Raw genomic sequence first — 18,917 nt, forward strand, 5'->3', positions numbered from 1 at the left:
GGGCCACACCCCTAAATGCATTGAAGCAACTGCCACGTGATTGATTAGATAATTAATTCATGAGAAATTGAACAGCTGATCCTAATAATCCTTTGGGTGAGTGTATATTTCATATTAACATTTTAAATAAATAAATGTAAAAAGTAATGTAACAAGTCTTCACATTGACTTTTTTAAAATTTTATTTCACCTCAGCAATAATCTGCCAAGTGCCGTTTAAAAAAAGTGACCAATCAAGTATATGCTCCACAGCATTAAAGATTTATAAATGTTTAAGTTGGAAATTAAATTTGTAGGTCCATGGTCAAAAATCTAAATGGATAATAGTAACACTTTATTTTAGTTCAGTTCTCACTATTAACTGTTTATTAGCATGCATATTTGGATATTGGCTGATTAATAGTACTTATAAAGCACATATTATTGTCTTATTCCGCATGAACATATTATACATGCCTTAATCCTATCCAATACCTGCACTTAACAACTACCTTGCTAACTATTAATAAGCAGCAATTAGGAGGCATTTATGCAAATTGAGGCAAAGGTTGCTGTTAATAGTTAGTTAATAGTGAGAATTTGACCTTAATCTAAAGTATGACCTGGATTTTAACTATTGCTTGAATATAATTTAGCACCATAAAATCCCATAAAAATACAAGATGAACCAAAAAATATTGTCAAAATAAAATATAGTACAATCATTACATTGAAATAAAAAAAGCTTTGGTCATTTTTGACTGGCATGCGAAAACAGTATCAGAGGGTTAAACATTTTGTTCTCAAAAATGTCAAATGTCTTCCAACTGTACATAATGATTTTAACAACACAGTTGGTCTCAAAACATCCTTTTGAACGTAGTTTTACCTTTTAAAGAAATAACTATTCACAGTTTGTGTGCACGTCCGGCTGTGAATGCATCACTTTACTTTCATAAGTCAGATAAGGCTCAATCCTCAAAGCACAGAAGAACAAGGGGTCTCTGGGACATCTTTGGCTCTATCGTGCAGGTTGGGGGATTGGATTAGGGAGAGAGTGGCTGGGAGGCGGGCCGTCAGGGGTAAGTCTATTCAGCAGCGTCTGAGGACCGCTATTGTGGACTTGAGAGTGAGTGTCAATAAGGGGGCAATCAAGCATGGGGGCAAGGGTTATTTTAGAGGATCCATCCCTATTCTGCTCTACCTGTGACAGGCCCTCATGTGCCTTCCTGAACCCTTGTGGAGTCGCTGAGGACAAAGAGAGAGAATAACAATCCTGCTACGTGCCGCTTATCTCAAAGGATATCCGTGGAGAATGTGACCTCCTCACATTTATACAATACATATATATGCTCATTACTAAACAGAGTCTAAATTCATAAAAATAAGCTGACAACACTTTCCTGACTGCCCCCTATTCAAAGTTTCACAATTTTACTTTTTTAAACACAAAAAAATACACTCTTAGAAAAAAAGTTCAATGGCTTCTAAATAGAACCCTAGGGTTCTTGACTTTCCAAAAAGGTTATATATTATAAGGAGAAATGTCTTATAATACATCCATGTTTAATAGTTATTTCAACTTTTACTAGTGATAAAGTATGTTTATGAACTGTTTAATTAGGCCAAAAAGGTATTTAAATTCATTAAAACTAAATGCATGAAATTATCCCAAGATGGGAACCCCTAAAAAGCGCCTGACAGAATACCATATAGAATCTTACATAGAGAACCTTTTCTTAAGAGTGAATCTGCACATGTGACTTTTTAGCATTATTGATATCGGCTTGATAAGTAAAATGGGCTGATGTATTTAAACCAATAAATTATAGCCAGATGATCATTGACCCCACATTATTTTCTATTTCTAGGTAAGTTTACTCTGAGCTTATAAGATGTCACACAGGCATCTTGTTTCATGTAATCACTTTCACAAAATATATGTGTCAGAATATATTGGTTACCCCCTTTAGTATATATATATAATATATATATTCAGGGCTCGACATTAACGCTTGTCCGGGACAAGTGGATTTTTTGAAGGGACAAGTGAAAGAGAATTTTACTTGCCCGACAAAAAAAAGAGAGAATTTTGTGAAAGAGAATTTTACTTGCCTGATTAAAACAAAAAATAACTAGCGAATCACCAAAATGCACGAATGATTGTGCATTAATTTAGTGTAAGTGTCGATTGATATTGGTGGATAATATATAATGAACTGATGATAACAAGGTCGCGCTGTTGACGCTCGTGCAACCTCTCCAGGAGAAATTACAACACTAGAGCGTTTAAGCTGTTTCCTGAATAGCATCACGACTGAAAATGGCACTGCTTTCATATTACAGTGTCATAAACAATTCATTAACATTCACTTACATTTACATTCACTTAAAGTCAATTACATTTTAGATGCGATATTGAGTGCTTTTGTTTCGATTTCAGCAGTGAAAATCGTTCACACACAGCAGAACCGTAACGCGGCTCACAGCAACAAGTGTGTTACTGAACGATTCAGTGTTTGAATGAATCGTTTGGATGAATCGACTCAATGACTCACTCATTAAGATGGTCACCTGCTGCCACCTACTGGAGGTTTGGTTTCATGTTTAAACATACTTTCCAACATTTCTGTTTTGTCTATTCAATTTTATTGTTAACAGCCCTTATAGTGTCTTAATTTAATTTATTGATCAAATTTAACAATATAAAATTAAACCTGAAGCATAGCCTATAGTTGATAAGATTAGGGGGGAAATGCCCTTTATAAAAGGTAATTTGAAATGATTCAACAAAAAAACAAAAAATCAAAAATTCACAAATATGCAGATTTAAATATGTCAAAGCTGATTGAACCCTGGTGAGAATATTGCTTCAGAATAAATTATAGTTACAACACACACACACACACACACACACACACATAAAATTAAAAAAACTATCAAACTTTTTTCCGGACGAGCTAATTTTTTACTCGGACAAGCACATGAACATGCTTAATGTCAAGCCCTGATATATATATATATATATATATATATATATATATATATATATATATATATATATATATAATATATATATATATATAAAGCTGAATTTGCAATTACTCCAGTCAGCATCATCTATTTCTTGCTTATTATTCAGTCTACATCCATAAGTGTGTGCAAACATGAGGCGTCCCTTGAAATTCTGCTTTGATAATATTATGATTATCCAAATGTTGACAGATGACAGTGAGAGGACGTTTAATACACCTGTGCATATGGCTTGATTCCTCTCAGTTGTTCAGTAGTGTTACATCTGGTGTTGGGATTGAACCAGTTTAACTGTGTCAAAGCAAGCGAATCATTACACACCACCAGCTACACACACACACACACACACACACACACACACACACACACACACACACACACACACACACACACACACACACACACACACAAGCATTTCTCTTTGCCCCATTACTCACAAGCCAGCGTGACCAATCCTGCTTTGTCACCAGTGGTCAGGTCATTCAGTGCCGGGCTATATTTCTCTCTCCCTCTCTTTCTCTTTTTTCCACACACTCATTCGCTCAGCTGTCGCATGAGAGGAACGTAAAGGAGGGAAAGACATAGCTTCTCTCCCTTTGAGTCGGGTCAGCGAAAAGAGTCAGCGAGACAAGAGCGAAAGAAAGAAGTGTGAGATTTAAAAGAGATTTAGATTTTAAAAGAAACTGTTGAAAAGTGTGTGTGTGTGTGTGCACATGTGTGCAAGAGAGAGAGAGAGAGGGGGGAGGGAGCTGAATTATCATTTATATCGTCTCAAGAAGCAGATAGGTATAATCTTATCAAATATTTATAATCTCAAATTCATGGTTTGTGATCTGAAGGTCTCACAGTTCGCAGTTCTGGTTCATTGAACAAAACTTTACTTACTATTTATATGCCTTTATGTGCATTTTTACTTTTTTTAACAAACTTTTTCTCATGCAAAAATAATTAGGTAGACTGTAAAATGTGAAATAGGCCCCAAAGTTTTTTTTTCCTTAAAGAGATTAAGCTGAACATTAAACAAACACACTTTTTTAAATAAACTTATGTGGTCATATTGGTTCACAGATTATTTATTTTGAAGAATACTAGTACATTTAGATACCCTATTTTTTGTTACATGACCATCTTCATAGTTTATAATCTTTATTAAACTGAATGAATTTTTTTTTTTCTTGCCTAACCAAGACTATATATTTTATTTCATGTAAATGAGAAAATAATTTAATATGAAAGATACATAAAGTGGTGTTAGTCCTATCGAATTTTTCCAAGTAAGACATGTTCCTGGGTTAACATATGTTGTTGTTCCTGGAACAAAATTCCTGTCCTACACTGTAAAAAAATGCAGGTCTTCAATTGAACATTTTCGAGTGACTGATCACATCAAAAATTTTCAGTTGGCCGAAATGAATTTCAGTGAATTACATTGCATCAATTCACAGAATTTCAATTCAGCCAACTGAAAAATTTAGATGTGATCAGTCACTCGAAAATGTTCAATTTGACACATTATTATTTTTTATTTTTTTTACAGTGTAAAATGTAGTCCTTCCCATAACATATCCATAAAATCACAGGGAAATCATAGATGAATAACACTGATGTAAGCACCTAAACTTGGCATAAGCTGTAAACATTTCCCTCAGATCTGATTGGTTGATCGTAATGTTGTTCCAGGATCAACAAAGATCATCATGAACATGTTGTTCTTGATGAAATCAAATTCACCCACAAAAATATAGCAGAATCAGAATTCATTGTGTTTAACCATCAAAATGATATTTAATGCCCTGTATAAAACTTGTAAACAACTGTCAGTATTACAGTGCAGTCCCCCTAGTCTGCTCTCCATATGTCGTGTTCCCTGTTCTTGGGACGAATGGACATTTTGCCACCAAGCTGGTTCTTAATTCTCCATGTCAAATACAATGGCAGCAATTATATGCTAATCAGCGCTGGCCTGCCGTAGCCCTCTGGCTGCAATGAGCCTCTCTGTGTGTCTGAGCTGGTACCCGTGAGCGTGTTTAGTCACGGCCTATTACAGCACCATTACGACGGTCACGCTTTAAATCAGGCTTTCTCCACGCAGACACCAGCGCTTTCAGCCTCAGTGTTAAAAATCATATTAATGATAATGATATGTAGTAATGATAGGTAATAGTCATTACTAGGACGATAGTGAATGTAATTGTATGTAATGAATATGATTTTTATAAACGTGGTTCTTGGCTTTCACGTCCTGTATTAGTATTTTTGTGTGTCAGTACATATGCAAAAACTGATAGTTCAGGACAGAACGGCACATTTAGTTTCATGCCATGTGTTTTTAAGTTTGCAGAGTTAAGTGGGTAGTGTAAAATGAACGCAACTTTTATGTTTAAGACATTTTTCACTTCTAAAATATTCTATTTTATATTTTTTGGCAATGCTTTCTCTGTTATTTCATGACTTTTAAGCTAAATGTTAATTACCCTTGAGAAAAATTACTTAAGTGAGCTGTGTTATGTATTTATTTATTTTTTATTCTATAGCAAAATAGTTTACATTATTGTTAAGTAGTCTATAATAGATTTTTTAACCTTTGTTAATAAAATGTTCATATTCACGTTAGTTCAGTGAATTAACTAATGTAAACAGATACAAATTTTGATCTTAAAAATGTGTTAGTAAATGTTGAGATTGACATTATACTAATATTAATAAATGCTGTAGTAGTACTGTTTATTCTTATTTCATGTTAACTACTAATGTTAACAAATGAAACCTTAAAGTGTTACCCTATTAACATTCTAGCAATTTATTTAATTTAGAAGAAATCACATTATTTATTAGCATGGTATAAAAAAATGGATTTTGATTTGTGAAGTAGCATTTCTGCAGTGTATATTTATTGTGGATGTATCTTGTGTATATACTGTAGACCAGCAAATTATTGAATATTATAATGCCTTTGAGGTCACATTATTTAGTAAAGAAAAAAAAAACTCCAGGATAATGTAACAAATCCTGCCTAGAAAATTTCTTCCTTTAGAGGGTTGACCTAAATCTGTATGTTTTATCAATCTTTCAGATTTTGATGGTAATTATTGGAGCAAATTGCTGTTCTCACAAAATGGAGGAAAAGTAAAAGTTTGTTGATTAGCATATGTGCTGCGTGCTGGCATCTCCTTCACTCTTCAGTCATCGAAACGGCGCAGCCCCGCTTTTAGCCCGGCACACACCCACAAACGCTTCAGTCGCACAAAGCAGAGGCCTCTGAATGGCCACTTTGACAAATGAATTGTTTTAAAATGAAGCTCCCTGTCTGTCTGTTGACTGCACCTACGCCCTGATCTCCCCAGCGCCCCCTGCAAAAAAAACTTTAACACACCCCCAGTGGCCGCACCTCCCACCCTCTAAAAGCAAAGGCCCCTTTTGTTAACCTAATGTGCATTTACCAGTTGCTTTAGCTGGAGACATCTGCTGTGTGCAACCAGTCAATATTGTGAGGCCAGTTCAAAGCAGCCAGTTCATTATTCCTGTCAGCTTAACAGGCAAAAGGTGGCAGACTGCGGGAGTGCTGGAGCACAATGCCAGGCACAATGAAGGGCTCATTACGGCATGATTTATCAGGACAAGATGCCCGTTTTCACCTCGGGTCGGCACCGGTCTTTAGGTCTGCCCCTTTCCTCGTCGCCACCCCTCACAGTGAGATCTTCAGAGAGAGATGATATTGTAAAAGGTCACACTGAAATGGAAAGCACAGTGGCTATGGTGAAGTGTGTCCGCCGAGGGTGGCAGCTCAGTTGGAGGCATTGTCAGTCTTCAAGGGTTTTATAATGTGCCTGTGATTTTAAAAGACTTTTTATGACATCTTTGTACGTGACTGATTCTGAATTTTATAGGCATTAGCTGTACATGTTTAGCAAACAAAATGCTCTAAATGTTAAAACGGCTAGCTATGTAAATGAATTGGTTTTGATGTAGTCACAAATGTTATTTAACATTTTTAATGCTCAGATTGTCTGCTTAGGGTGATTTTTTTCTTCTTCACTTTTGGCAGTCTTTGTAATATTTTCTGTCAGGACAACTCTGTTTGGAATGGTAATGGTTATGACAATGTTGATATGTTTGGTCTTGGCAGAATAGATCTGCTATGGTGCTGCTGCAGAGCAAGTACTACTGCCAATACATATGCCACACTCTGTTGTGAGCAAGTAAGACATGCTGCTGCACAATATAGCGTACATGAATTACCTGAAGCAGCTCTATACAGGTGGAGCTGGGGAAGGTGAGGTTTTCTGAACGCGCTGCTAATGCTACAGCAAATGCTCACCAAGTGTTTGAACAGCTGGAACCAATCAACTGTGCCCTAGAGAATCATGTGATTGCAAGCAGATTGAGTTAAGGACTGCGCCATTCAGGACAGAACTTTTTGCCAGGTTTCCGACACGCTTTAAAGAAGGCTGAAATGTGTCAGTGTGCAGTAATAAAAAGAAGAAGAAAAAGTCCAACTGTGACCAGTCAAAACAATAACAAAGGCATTTGATCTTTTTGTACTAAAAGAAGTGGCTTGGACTCCTACCCCCCCCCACCCCCCCCAAACAAAACACAAAACAAAAAAATAAGGTTCGCAGCGATACTACAGATGAATCGAGAATAATTTTTTTCACTTTTTTTTCCACTATAAAGATTTTTCCACTTTTTGTGCAATATAAATATTCCATGGATTTTAAAGTTTCTTCATGGAACTATCAACTTTTTTAGGGGTGCAGAGCTAGCTGTCACAATTTTTGTCCAGGGAATGCTGTTGGCTATTCTGTTGGTAAATATATATATATATATATATATATATATATATATATATATATATATATATATATATATATATATATATATATATATATATATATATATATATATATATATATATATATATATATACTATATATATATATATATTTACACACACAGAAAAATAGGGTGTCAAAATTGTACCTTTAGGGGTACAACAGCTTGTCGCTGGGGCAGTACCCTTAAAAGGACAACTTTGCACCTTTTTTTACTCCTAAAAGGTGCATATTAGTACCTTTGAGTACAAATGCGTACCTTAAGGTACTTCTATGAACCTTTTTGTGGTAAAAATGGTACAAAGTTGTCCTTTTAAGGGTACTGCCCCAGCGACAAGCTGTTGTACCCCTAAAGGTACAATTTTGACACCCTATTTTTCTGTGTGTGTGTGTGTATGTGTATATATATATATATATATATATATAGATATATATATATTTCTAAGTATTTCTATAAAAATATATATATATTTTTTCCATAAGGAAAACAGATTATAAATCATAATAAGTTAAGTTTTTTGAAAATGTAAAAATACAGATAATTTTCTATGATGGGTATTGAGTTAGGGTTACAAATTATAAAACTTTGTGCAGTATAAAAGTCATTATGTCTATGGAAAGTCCCCATAAAACGTGAAAACCTATTGTGTGTGGGTTTGTATTTATGTACTTGTATGCAATTTTTGTTATTGTATAATAGAATACTATTTTATCACTTAAAACAAGTCTTTGAATCTCATCAGATATAGGGCAAAGTCAACTTCTGTAGTATACCATCTCTTTGACTCTTACGCATTATTTTTAATTTCATACAATGGGCTGAACCATAGAAATTGGTATTTAAAGATATGATCCACCTCTGCCCTCAATGAAAGCCAAGTATAGGTCTCATAATGCTCAGAGGAGATGATGTGAGGTGATCAGTATGGCTCATTCATGCATATGCAGTGAGATCATAGTAGCTCTGCTCCCTTCAGCACACTGCACACATAAAGAGCCTAATTGCTATTTAATATATGGAGGAGACTAAATAGAGAAGAAGAGAGAAGATTCAGTCTCGACTCATGTGGCGTTTTGTTAAGACGCTACGGCCACACCTCTCTCTGAATCCATTTGCCTAAATCACAGCGTCTCCTGGGGCCTGCTGGATAATGTACCAGCCAAGCCTGGTAAACTGTTTTGTTAACAATGCATTATGAAGGCAAGAAAGGGAGGACTAAAAGAAAAGAGAGAGGCAAAAAAAGAGGTGGACACTTCTGAATGCCAAACAGTTGGGTGGGTGTGATGGGCCTCTCTATTCGGAAGAGCAAGAGGTGACGCCCCTGTCTCATCGCTCTACACACACACACACATATATGCACGGCCCATTTGCGCCAGGCTCTGCTTAGTCACACCACCTGCTCTACCCATTTTTCGAATACACGGTCGTATACAACCATGATGGCAGCGACAGACGGTGTCCCGCTCCCCCCGACCGCCGGCCGTTTTTACCCATCACTTTCCATCCCGCTCCTCCCCGAGCACAGGGTTCAATAGAAGATGACAGCAAAGATTGAATGGCCGTCACAGAAAAAGCAAAAAGACATAATGAAACGATCAATAACACTGAGATCAGAAGACTGTGTGTGTGTGTGTGTGTGTGTGTGTGTGTGTGTGTGTGTGTGTGTGTGTGTGTGTGTGTGTGTGTGTGTGTGTGTGTGTGTGTGTGTGTGTGTGTGTGTGTGTGTGTGTGTGTGTGTGTGAGAGAGAGAGAAAGAGAGAGTCTGTGTGAGTCCATAGGGGATCCATCCGTCATGGTTAGTGTTTCCTTGTCATGACAGGTTATAATAAACACCCATTATTAGCTCAACATCATCACCTATGTTTCAAAGGAAGATTAAATGCATCCTAATCTGACACAGAAGCATAATAATTTTATGACAGCCAGCAGAGCCTGAGGTTTCTGAGGTGTGTGTGTGTGTGTGTATATATATATATATATATATATATATATATATATATATATATATATATATATATATATATATATATATATATATATATACATACACACATTCACTTAAAGGATTATTAGGAACAACTGTTCAATTTCTCATTAATATAAATTATCTAATCGACCAATCACATGACAGTTGCTTCAATGCATTTCCTGAACTCCAAACTGAATGTCAGAATGGGAAAGAAATGTGATTTAACATTTTTTGAGCGTGGCATGGTGTTGGTGCCAGACGGGCCGGTCTGAGTATTTCACAAGCTGGGGCCTGTTCTTCGTCACTAACTCAGTCAGCTGGATTTGGCTGTTGACGATTTGGCTTGATCTCGGATTGTTTGGTTCTTCGAAGCTCATCCTGGACTTGCTGTCATAGCAACAGGTCCGTTAGCTTAAACCTGCTCGGGAGCAGCTTATTTCATGTAAACAGGATTAGATTGCATCTTGAGGTGATACTTAAAACCTGTCCCAGCCACTGCTACTTTATTACAAGAGTTCATTACTGAACCAGCGGCAATAATGGTTTAAAATAATAGTATATTAAAAGATTATTTGAAAATAATATTTTAATGTTGTGTAAAATTTGTATATAATAATGTAGACACAGTCACTTGATTGACAGATTTATTTGTGAATTGTGATGGAATAATCACTCAATAGTTGTATTGGAGGTTTACACACATTGTGCAGTTAATCTTCGTTGTGCTTTAGTTTGTGTCATGACTCAAATTAATTAGCCAAATTAGCCAGAGATCAGTTATCAGGATTAGAAGATCTGGGATCTGTCAAATAATCTCAGGTGATCAAGCGAGGTATGAAGAATGGACCCCTGCTCAGTTACTGGGATTTTCATGCACGACCATTTCTAGGGTTTACACAGAATGGTGTGAAAAGAGAAAAACATCCAGTATGCAGCAGTCCTGTGGGCTAAAATGCCTTGTTGATGCTAGAGTTCAGAGGACAATGGGCCGACTGATTCAAGCTGATAGAAGAGCAACTTTGACTGAAATAACCACTCGTTACAACCGATGTATGCAGCAAAGTATTTGTGAAGCCACAACACGCACAACCTTGAGGCGGATGGGCTACAACAGCAGAAGACCCCACCGGGCATGGGCGTAGATTACGCGGGGGACGCGGGGGACGTGTCCCCCTCACTTTTAATAAAATGTAAGGTTTTCGCCCTCGTATTTTCGTCCCCCACACTTTTACTGGGTCTCACCGATCCTAGTCGACCCGCTCCGAGCGGGATTCGAACCGGCGTTACCCTGCGCGGGGGCGGACAAGTTAAAAGGAACGCTAACGACAGCCTTCTCTAAACTCGGTTGATAGCGCGCTTCTTGAGGTCAGGGGCAAGTGTATTTATACATAGAAACCAATGTGAATACATGAAGATTTAAACTCAGAGACAAAAAATTATCTATGCATGACCTGTAATTTTTTCCGAATCTTAATATGAGGAGGGCGCTCTCACAGAAAGTCCAAAAGTGGATTCGTAATACCCTGTCAAGCTGGAGCTGCAGCTGAAGGAAAACAATCGTTATGAGTGATGAAACGTGACGACGACAATCAGACGATTGCGACAATATATGCTTTATGTGTGTTTTTTTTAAGTCATCTTAATGTAGGCTATTTATTGACAATAAAGTATCATATGAATAATGCAGCTTTTTTAATGTTTAGTATTCTGCTCACCACGGCTGCATTTATGTAATCGAAAATAGTTAAAACAGTAATATTTTTAAACATTATTACAAATTAAAACCGCTTTTTTTCCTATGAGAATATATAGTAATTTATTCCTGTGATCAAAGCTGAATTGATCATCATTACTCCAGTCTTCAGTGTCACATGATCCTTCACTAATCATTCTCAGATGAGGATTTCATAATCAAGAAACATTTATGATTATTATCTGTGTTGAAAACAGTTCCCAAAATGTTGTGGAAACCATGATAGCCTACATGTTATTTTTCAGGATTCTTTAATGAATAGAAAGTTCAATGGACAGCATTTATTTGCATTTATTAAATAAATTATCTAATTTGTAATATTAAAAATATCACTTGTGATCAATTTAATGCTTGTCTGATCAATAAAAGTATTAATTTCTCTCTTTTTTAATTTTACCACAAATGTTTAGAAAATTAAGCTTCACCATGAGCAGCACAACTGATAATAATCCTAAATGTGTGTTGATCATCAGATCCTCATATGGGAATGATTAGTGAAGGATCACTGAAGACTGGAGTAATGATGATAAATTCAGCTTTGATCACAGGAATAAATTACATTTTACTATATATTCACATAGAGAACAGATGAGTTACATCAGAATATATATATTTTTTTTTACATTGCATAAAATCTATGGAGTCTTAATGCAGAAGTGTTTGTAGTATATACACCAATCATAAAATTGGCAAAAAAAATAGGAGAATAGGAGAATAATATTATAGATATTATATTTGATATCTTGCCCAATTAAAAGCAAGAGATGCGATAAATTATATTGGTCCAAAAAAATTAAAAAAAAAATGGTATTACGACATTTCTGTCCCCCTCACTTCTGAAAAGATGGCTACGCCCCTGCCACCGGGTACCACTCATCTCCACTACAAATAGGAAAAAGAGGCTACAATTTTCACAAGTGCAAAATGTGCAAAAATTAGACTGGAAAAATGTTGCCTGGTCTGATGAGTCTCGATTTCTGTTGAGACATTCAGATGGTAGAGTCAGAATTTGGCGTAAACAGAATGAGAACATGGATCCATCATGCCTTGTTACCACTGTTCAGGCTGGTGGCGGTGGTGTAATGGTGTGGGGGATGTTTTCTTGGCACACTTTAGGCTCCTTAGTGCTAATAGGGCGTTATTTAAATGCCACGGCCTACCTGAGCTTTGTTTCTGACCATGTCCATCCTTTTATGAGCACCATGTACCCATCCTCTGATGGCTACTTCCAGCAGGATAATGCACCAAGCTTGATAATGTCACAAAGCTTGAATCATTTCAAATTGGTTTCTTGAACATGATAAGAGTTCACTGTACTAAAATGGCCTCCACAGTCACCAGATCTCAAACCAATAGAGAGAGAGAGAGAGAGGGAGAGAGAGAGAGAGAGAGAGAGAGAGAGAGTACTGAGTAATATTAATGAACTATGTACTTATTATAGTGTTACTTGATTGTAATAATGCATCATTTACTGTTATTGCTATAGTACATGTAGTAACGTGCACATGTACTACATGAACACCTTCACCTTAAAATAAAGTGCTACAATATTAAAATTGTAATACTTTTTAACATGTATAAGGCTCTGCTGGCTCTCATGAAACTAATATAATAAACTAATGTATTATTATTTACATATGGTGGTGGCCAAAACTGATGTCTGGACTAGGGAAATTGACATTTCCACCCTTTATTCATATACTATTGAAAGTGTGTTAAATATTTTGTAAACATATTGCATATGGACTTGGAGCTTATTTGTGATAATGCAGTGAAGTGTGCTGAGTTGTGTAAATAATTTTAGGCCAGGCTTTTAAATAAATTATAAACACATACAAAAAGAGAGAACCAAAATATTAATAATAATAATTTTTGGCAAACTTGTAGCTGTGGTTTGCCTTTTTGGCCAAATAGTTTTTCGTCAGATAATTATCTTGGTAACACTTTACAATAATTTTTCATTTGTTGAAATTAGTTAATGTATTAACCAACATAAACTAAAAATGAGAAATACAACGTTGTTAAAAAAATCCAGCTGTTCATTATTTGTTCATGTTAGTTAATGTTAACAAAATCCATTTTTTATTTTAATAATGTATTTGTAAATATGGAAATTAACATAAAAAATGAATAAATGCTGTTGAAATATTAGTTCATGTTAACTAATGTAGTTAGTTACTATTGCACTCACTTATTGTAAAGTGTTACTAATATCTTAACCAAGTTTTGGTTCTTCCCATATTTAAAATATTTATAAATGCTAAAATATTTTCAACATTGTAGGACCTTTAAAATATGTATTCAATGTTTGTACATTAAAATCACAAAGTCAAAGAATGCTTTTATTGTAATGGTCTCTATACAAAACCTATTTTCTTTTTCTGTCAAAATTCTGGGCGCTCTCCTCCTCAGATCAGTCCAATATCTGATTCAACAGCCACCATGTAGCGGCTCACCGTGTCCTACACTTGCAGTCTCCCAGGACAGCTATCCCCAAAAGGACTTAGCAAATCCAGCCACTATGAAGACAGTAAGTCCCTCTCTGATTAGCCATTAGTGGGGCTTTAGTGCCCCAGCAGTGCAGCTTCTGTCGTTGTCTTCCGTCCTTTCTCTCGACTAATTGGCACAGAGGGGTATCTGACAGGGTTGCAGCCTGTGGGAATAGACATTGACATCTGATCTGATGCTCACTTAAAATCAAAATCAGACTAAACTGCGCTGTCGGGCTCCCGTGAGGATGGAGATCTTGACAGCAGCGACTCAAGGTTTGGGACGCTGACTTATATCAACAATGCAGACAGCACATGAAAGATGAAAGCCTGAGGACTGACCATTTTTTCTTGGTTTCACTTTTATTAGTAGGTAACATAGTGTCCAGATGATGTACAGAAAGTGAAAGGGGAAATCTTGATCATGCATCAAAGCTTCATTGTGTTTTCTTACCCTCCACTTGCATGAAAGAAATCCTCTCAGTATAGCCTGAAATGCAATGAAGAATATTAGTCTTCTATATGAAAATATTTTAAAATGTACTTCAGAAGTCATTTGAATATGCTGATTTCTGAATATTATTAATGTTGAAAACAGTTGTGCTGCTTCATTGTTTTTTTTGTTTTTTTTTGGGTGGGGGGGTGGGGGTAATACTTTTTTGTTTTCTTCATCCTTTGATGAATAGAAAGTTTGAAAGAACAGCATTTATTTTATCATGTATGTGAAGTTTTTTACATGTGCTAAAAAAACATGATGTCACTGAACGTGTAATAAGAACAAATGTAAACCAAATAAGTATATTCAATAGTAAATGATTAACAACAAAAAAAGTGAATATAAATGATGAAATATGAAATATGGCTTACTGTTAGCAAACATCTCGATGACATCCATGCTGCTGAGAGTGGCGTTTAGACGAATATGTAAATATGTGCTGCGCACTTTCTCTCAATAACACAATAAGCACACAAGAAAATGACAGTAGAGGGAACAAAAGCAGTTAAGCAAGCATCTGATCATAGTGATGTGGATATGTTTGCACAAGCTCTGCAATTCAGAACTCCAGTAAAGTCATGTATTATTTATATACATTTTACAGTATCATACATAGAAAACAGTGACAATGTTGCTTTTTATTAGAATTACAGCTTTATTTTCTACTATAAAGTGTCTCTCCATTCATTTTACTTATGGACGTCTGACTGTGACAGACTGAACAGATGAAATGAACCCGAGAATTCCACTTCAAAGAAGGCGAAAACTCACAGCCACACCTATTACAAAATTGCCACGGATCAATGTTAGTTTGAAAGTGTTTCCCAGCCAGAGCAAACTTTTCTGGAAAGTTTGAAAGAACTGAAAATACAAAATCAAATCTATACATACTTCAAGCAAAATCGAAGAACTAACTGAAATTAAATAATTTCAAAATCAGTTAAGGAATTAAATCAGTCCAAAATTAAGTTATTTTCGTGATTCGAAGGTGTCAATTTCCAGTCAATTTTCCTGGAAAATTCACTTTGATAAGCTTTTTCGAACTCATGATACAAACACCAAAATAACTTCATGTTGGACTGATTTTGTTCTAAATGACTTCAATACAGTTAGTTATTTGATTTTGATTGTAGTATATCAGGGCCTTAAGGGTCTCAGCCTCTAAGGACCCAACTAATAAAAACTTAAAATGTATTAATAATGTTCCCCATTAAGTTCCCCATATAATGTTCTCTTAAAATGTTTGTTTAAAATGGTTATGCAAACATTAAGGGAACATTCAATTCTGTCATTGTTCACAGAATGTAAGTAACAAGTATAACAGAAAAAAAAAGAAAAGAAAAAAACGGTAACACTTTATTCTAGGGTTAAGTTCTCACTAACTAGTTGCTTTTTAGCATGCTAATTACTGGGATATTGGCTGTTTATTAGTACTTATAAAGCACATATTGAGGAAAAAGTCATAGTTAAAAGTGAATGTGTGTTCCCCATACTAAAGTGTTAGCAAAAAACATTCAATGTTTCAACTTCTCAGAAAACGTTTCAGGAAAAAACTGTCCATGGACAACGTATAAATAATGTCTTTGTGCCAACATTTTGAGAACACCAGATAACGTTGACCTAACATTCTATTAACATTACTGGAAGAGTGTTTGTTCATAACCTTGTGAACTTTATGTAAAGTTCTGAGAACAAACCCTGTTAAGATAGGGGCGACCCAAGAACCAGGTCTCACAGAGATTACTAAAACCACAACTTGTGCACTTATTTCTTACAAATTACGGTAGGCTTATACAGTAAATAGTGTGGCTAAATATGTATGCCAGATTAATTCATGTATGGGCCTCATGAATGGCCTCATTTTCACCCCCGGCATCTTCCACTTTTTATCTGATTTGTATCCATCTGAATAAGTGAGAAGGTTCCCATCCCATTCCTGTAGTGGCATCACTCTATCATCCTTTCTGAAAAGAAACGGAGAGCAGAAACCATAGTGAGGCTTGTATCACAGTCGGTCAACTCCTAAGCAAACAGCTCGGGCCTAATGACTTGCCCATCTTCTCCACCTCTCCAATTTGGTTCAGTCATGGGGGTGAGAGAATGTAGTAGCACACAGCCATTCTCATGCCTGCTAATCTGTAACACACACACAGCCCTCGCTCTCACTAACATGGGCTGGAGATAATCATTGAACCACCCAGGCAGCGAGAGTGTAGAGGAATGAAACGTTCCCAATCCCCAAAACCTTCTGCACTAGTTTCCTCATCAACCAATAAATAGGGAATATGCAAATGCTGGTTTGGTAGGAGGGGAACTGTAGGGTTTTTAGGGATTAGTGCTTGTTCAGCTCAGCTCCCTGCCGAGCAAGCACACTAATACAGGTGTTGGTAAATTGTTGTTAGCCTCCAACTAATTTGGTTCCTTTCACTGCGGCATTGTGCTAGCAATCTGGCCATTTGTAGTTGTGTTTGCTCATTGGTAGGGAGATATCTCAGTTCTGTGGTGGGTCTGATATGATCCTCGGCTTGGTCCAGAATCCACACTCTGGGCTACTTTGGATCTTCTTAATGAGGCTTTTAAAGCCAAAGTCTTGCAACTGTGAGACCTGCCATTCATGAGATGCAGATTCAGATAAAAATCTTCTTTCTTTTTCCCTCTTATAAGGTTCGTTCAGTATGAAATTTGAAGATACTTGGTAGAAGACATTGTGGTAAGATCAGGACAAGGCAGCAGTAACGCTTACATTTTGTATTAGGGAAAACTAAGATGCCATTCATACTCAAATCTGATGTGGGAAAGAGTGTAGAGGTTAGCGTCTTAGCATGTTTCCAGACGAGAGGTTGAGTTGCACACAAAGCTGCACCTCAGAGAACATCGGCAGTTCAAAGAAGTCATTAGGATAGTCCAGACGTGCAACAAAAGGGAGATTTGAAGTCTGCAAACAGGACTGATGGAGAAAACCTAAACCAAACATAGATATCCGCTAAGAAGCTTTCTATTATTATAGTATTTAATATAGAAAACAAAAGGCACGGTGCTTAGTTTTTCTCTTGAGAAAATCTAGGAGTCACCCAAACCGTGATGTTCAGTTGTGTCTGTCTGTCTGTTGTCTGTCTGTCTGTCTGTCTGTCTGTCGTACAAGGTGATTATTTCCTATACATTGATTCAATCTGACTTTTGTGGAAAAAACATATGATTTGTATGACGGTCCGCCCTTAACCTAATCCTCAAGAGGGTGTGAGAAGATTGTACAAAAACATAGAAGTGAGATCTTACAAATTCATGTGAAATACTATCAATCAACCAATCAAATTTGGAATCATATGGAGTTTGCCCAGCACACCACACACATCACTACCATTTTTGAACATGGAGGAACATCTCAACCTTAAACCGCAGCAGCTACAGCAGTACAGTATAAAGACATTTTTATTTATTCAGTACATTTATTTTTGCAGAAATGTGTTACATTTAACCTGAAAATTCACAGTTGCTTGTCATGGAAGTGCAATAGGAAGAATAGTGTGGTTGCGGTGTTGGGGAAGACATAATAGAGTGTGTAAAAATGAACAAGCAACTTTACCATTTACATGTAACACATTTCTGCTAAAATAAATGTACTGTATAAATACAAACGTTACTTTTCTTGGTGTGTATTACAGTTTTGACTTTTCCAAGTAAGTTTTTACCTGCTGTTGAAATCTGTCTGAAAAACTCAGTGTGACACTCAAGAGTATTCAGCTAGAAATTCTTGTATAGTATACAAATCAATGTCAACCAAAAAAAAAAAAGTAGAAAAAATATATATTAAACATTATTATTTATAAAAAATATATATATATTCATGGTGAAAAAACATCTAAACATTTTGAACAGTGTCAACAGGATGACAAAAACATATTTTTGGTGGCATTGGCCAATTTACTGACACAATAACCTTAGTGAAGCATTAATTAAATCTTTTGGGTGAATTACTACAATTTGCAGACATTCAGTTCGGATGTTCCAGCAAACTGCTGTGACAGATGCACTTACACTTTAGGGAATGCTAAAACTGTGGCAAAACGATTGAGAAAAAGCTTTATAGTTCGCTAAAAATCATTTATTTGTTGGCGTTTCAAAGAAACCTATAGGCATAACAGACCTGAAGATCTTATGTAACATGAACAACTTTTCTCCAATGAACCACAGAAAGCTCAAACCTGAGAAAACCTAAAATACTGCTAAACCAAATATACTGCAAAAAACTGTGAAAGAAATAAGCTTGTTTTGTACATTAACTGGCATGTATAATTCAGCCTCCATTCCTGATTAGTGCTCACTGGGATCCCAGCTCTCTCCATTCCTTGATTCATTTGCATGTTA

Source organism: Pseudorasbora parva, chromosome 1 (genome assembly GCF_024679245.1).
Source record: "Pseudorasbora parva isolate DD20220531a chromosome 1, ASM2467924v1, whole genome shotgun sequence".
NCBI lineage: Eukaryota > Metazoa > Chordata > Actinopteri > Cypriniformes > Gobionidae > Pseudorasbora > Pseudorasbora parva.